At 35.1% G+C, this 4,697-nt stretch overlaps 1 long non-coding RNA gene across 1 annotated transcript; it reads right to left on the bottom strand.

Annotated features, from left to right (window-relative positions):
• Nucleotides 1–991: 991 nt before the first annotated feature.
• Nucleotides 992–3,733, bottom strand: LOC132611358 (uncharacterized). Its single transcript, XR_009571604.1, has 3 exons — nucleotides 3,026–3,733; nucleotides 2,484–2,527; nucleotides 992–2,219 (listed from the first exon to the last, which is right to left on the bottom strand). It is a non-coding gene; the product is annotated as an uncharacterized LOC132611358 (long non-coding RNA).
• Nucleotides 3,734–4,697: the final 964 nt, after the last annotated feature.

Raw genomic sequence — 4,697 nt, 5'->3', positions numbered from 1 at the left:
TAATTATGCCCAAGGAAAAGTTCCGCCTTATGGGGCATACTTTTAGTTATGCCTTAGCTAAAAGTGTGTCCCATAAAATATAACTAAAAGTTCTGCCTTATGAGGCATACTTTTGGTTATGCCTTAATTAAAAGTCTGCCCCATAAGGCATAGTTCCTTAAGAAAAAGTTTTGCCCATAAGGCATAACTAAACTATGCCTTGAAGAAAAGTTATGCCCCCTCCGACATAACTTCAGTTTTCCTTAAGGATTGTATGTCGGATCCGGCTTTGCCTTGAGACATATATATATATATATATATATATATATTTACTTTTCAAGGCAAACTTTTAATTATGCCTTAAGGAAAAGTTCCACCTTATGGGGCATACTTTTAGTTATGTTAGTTAAGGCATAACTAAAAGTATGCCCCATAAGGTGGAACTTTTCCTTAAAGCATAATTAAAAGTTTGCCTTAACTAACAAGGCAAAGTCTGCCCCCTTCTGCCTTATGAGGCATACTTTTGGCTATGCCTTAATTAAAAGTCTGCCCCATAAGGCATAGTTCCTTAAGGAAATGTTTTGCCCCATAAGGCATAACTAAACTATGCCTTGAGGAAAAGTTATGCCCCCTCCGGCATAACTTTAGTTTTTCCTTAAGGACTTTATGCCTGATCCGGCATACAATCCTTAAGGAAAAACTAAAATTATGCCGGAAGGGGTAGACTTTGCCTTGAGACATATATATATATATATATATATATATATATATATATATATATTACTTTTCAAGGCAAACTTTTAATTATGCCTTAAGGAAAAGTTCCGCCTTATGGAGCATACTTTTAGTTATGTCTTAACTAAAAGTGTGCCCCATAAAATATAACTAAAAGTATGCCCCATAAGGCGGAACTTTTCCTTAAAGCATAACTAAAAGTTTACCTTAAGGAAAAGTTCGCCTTATGAGGCATACTTTTGGTTATGCCTTAATTAAAAGTCTATCTCATAAGGCATAGTTCCTTAAGGAAAAATTTTGCCCCATAAGGCATAACTAAACTATGCCTTGAGGAAAAGCTATGCCCCCTCCGGCATAACTTTAGTTTTTCCTTAAGGATTTTATGCCGGATCCGACATACAATACTTAAGGAAAAAATAAAGTTAAGCCGGAGGGGGCAGACTTTGCCTTAAGACATATATTTTTTTTTAAAACTTTTCAAGGCAAACTTTTAATTATGCCTTAAGGAAAAGTTCCGCCTTATGGGGCATACCTTTAGTGATGCCTTAACTAAAAGTGTGCCCCATAAAATATAACTAAAAGTATGTCCCATAAGGCGGAACTTTTCCTTAAGGCATAACTAAAAGTTTGCCTTAAGGAAAAATTCTGTTTTATGAGGCATACTTTTGGTTATGCCTTAATTAAAAGTCTGCCTCATAAGGCATAGTTCCTTAAGGAAAAGTTTTGCCCCATAAGGCATAACTAAACTATGCCTTGAGGAAAAGTTATGCCCCCTCCGACATAACTTTAGTTTTTCCTTAAGAACTTTATGCCGGATCGGCATAAAGTACTTAAGGAAAAAATAAAGTTATGCCGGAGGGGGCAGACTTTGCCTTAAGACATATATATTTTTTTTTTTAACTTTTCAAGGCAAACTTTTAATTATGCCTTAAGGAAAAGTTCCGCCTTATGGACATACTTTTAGTTATGCCTCAGTTATTAAATACGCATTTTCAGGATGTTTGTTGCCATCCCCCACAGTGAATGCTTACAACAGAAAATATTTAAGAAAAAGCATTGCTCTATCAAAAATATTTATTATAATACCGAAAAAAATCTTGGCTCTTTCAATAATTTACTCTTCATCTACCAAAAATATGACTAAATAGTTGACTGGTTGGCTGTTGAGATCACTACTTGTATAAAACCAACTCGATCCAATTAAGGCACAAATAGATATAAAAGCAAAGACCAGGGTCTCATTTAAGCTGCATATCACGAGCAAACAATAGCATCAATGGCAATCATATAAGTCGAAAGATATAGCGGATATTTCAGCATTCTTTGAGTATTTTACTCACTATATATTGATTATTCTCTATCAATGATATTATTTGTTTTGTAATATTGGTATTAGTTCAGCAAATTAGAGAATAAATGACAACTATAGGAAGTTGCTTACTTTATAATCTGTAAAAGCTTTTGCAACACTCTTTTCCTCATAAATATCTTGTCGGTGCTTGTTCCTGCATCATTTGGAAATTGAAGATCTTTACTGGCCCCTTGTTCTTTAATGTTACACTTTCAAGCTAATGCAGTTGAATTACATACACACAATTTCTAAATGAAGAAAAAGAATTTAAATACGGTGATATCTACCTTTCCATAAAAGCTACAAATAGTAACTAAAACGGTCATCATAATCTTACTCTTCACGTAAGGTAACCTAATTTCCGCGAGATTTTAATTTTTTAGGTCAAAAGCAAAATAGGATAGTTCGTACATCTTACATGTAATGTTTTTTCCTCTTTCTATTCACAACTTCGGCTAGTTCCTGTAACCAAAAACAATAAATATAATTGATTCTAACTGCTACAGATATAGTACTACAATTCAGGATAGTATAATAATCTTATAATAACTTTTCATTAGAAATGGAGCTCTAGAAAGGAAGCAGATTTATAGGCTATTTACAAAATGAATTAGAGTAAATCAGATTATAGCCAAATATCAGTAAAAAGATGGAGAGTGAATGCATATTAAACTCATTTTTCAAAACATAATGTCTAATCACAAAAACAAATATGAGTTTGGCGAAATAATTTCAGAGCAAGCCTTCACAAAACAAAAAACTATTCAAGATTGAAGACGTACCATCTTCTTAAATAGTAGCCAAAAAAGGTAGTAAGTTTATCAATGAGAGAATTACTTTGAATTTAAGTTTATCAATGAGAGATTTACTTTTCAATTCAAATTGCAGATAAGTACAAAAATGATTAATAGTTTAAAAGACATTCATCTTCAATTTCTGGTGTAAGAGTTGGAAAATTACTTTAGAATCAGATTTGCTGATACCAAGATGACTCACTGAGTTCCATTTCCACCATTCTAAACCTTGCGAAGTATGCTCTCCATACGTCAAGCTTCACAATCCGCGTGAACCTTTCCACACCCTCAGGTACAACCATATTCCAGAAACCTTCACCAATATGAAATACTTCAATGGTCTTTCTGACCAGATTGTCTCTATTCATGCAATCCTCAAAGAAATCAAAAAGCACACTATAAAAGAAAAGTGTCTCAACAAAACGGTTAAATAAAGAAGGTGAAGTTTTCTTGGTGTCCAACAACAGTTATCTTCATAAGCTCAATTGGACGTCACGTTGTTCACCAAGAGCTTGCATCAAGCCCGTACACTGAATCTGATATATAAATCAACTAAATGAATCTTGGTTGCACCTTCAACATTTTCAATTATTGCTTGAACTCCTGCAAATTGCATCATTGAGTGAGGGAATTACTTGGTGGCAGCTTAAGGCTTCTGGTGTGGTACCTAATGTCAGAGTACTTAAAAACCTTAATTTTCTTTCAAAACTTGGGGACCTTTGTATTTCTCAATGTATCCTCTCTTGTAAAGCTTCACCAAAATAGAAACAAAGTCTCTGGACTGGATCACTTGTTCAAGATATAATTAAGTAAATAAAAGTGTACCCTTTCTAATATCATAAACTATTAGATAAAATGATCACACATAGTTCAACATTACCTGTAAAAGATGCCTTCCATATGCAAGGTGCGATGGATTGGCTAGCCAGATGAAGTTGTTTTTTTGGATGAAGTAAGTGGTATTAATCAAAGGCATCAAGAAGATGCAATAATTGCAAGATATAGCATTTGAGCTTACAGAAAAAGACTGGCCGGCTGTACAACAAATATCTAAGCCAGAACTAATGAGCTAGTAAAATCCAAAAGTTGTTCTGCATTACCTACAAGGACCAATTTGGTCCAACTAAACAATACACCTTGCTTTCAAAAGACCTAAAGGTGTTGACACCCCCTGAAAACATCTCCTATTCCTTTCTAACCAGATACACCAAAATATACAAGCTGATACCATGTTCCAGACCAAAATATACAAGCTGGTACCATGTTCCAGATCTTCGTGATGGCTTTGTCAACTTTCCATAGATTCCAGCTCTCATAAGCTTCCTTTATTGAGAGGGGGATGGTCCAATTAACACCAAAGAGGCAAAAAAACAGATTCCAGATTTCTGAGGCCACTTCACAGTGGAGGAAAAGAAGATGCCTGGTAGTTTCAACCTCCTTTCTGCACATATGACCATCTGCTTGGAAGCTGAGTGTTCCTTTTCATCATGTTGTCTTGAGTAAGACAAGCCTCATATAGAGCTGTCCAAGTGAAGCATATGACTTTAAGAGATAGTTTTGTTCTACAAATGAGCTTCCAGGGCCAATTGTCTATGAATGGGTTTCTAGAGCACATTTGATGGTACCCTTCCTTGACTGTGTAGATTCCCCCACTGTGTTGCTCCCATTTGAGTTTATCCGCTGCCTGGGGATTGATGTGACATTGTTGAAGTCTCGAAAAAAGGTCTAGCAACTCATTCACTTCCCACTCATACATGTTTTTTTTTTTTGAAAGACGGGTCCCAAATGTTCCCTTCTCTGTTAGCAGCAATAACAGAGTTGGGATCTTGAGCTATTCT

The sequence above is a fragment of the Lycium barbarum genome, chromosome 9, assembly GCF_019175385.1.
Source record: "Lycium barbarum isolate Lr01 chromosome 9, ASM1917538v2, whole genome shotgun sequence".
In the NCBI taxonomy this organism is placed as follows: Eukaryota; Viridiplantae; Streptophyta; class Magnoliopsida; order Solanales; family Solanaceae; genus Lycium; species Lycium barbarum.
The sequence above is the reverse complement of the archived record's forward strand: the minus strand, read 5'-3'. Positions and strand labels throughout refer to the sequence as shown.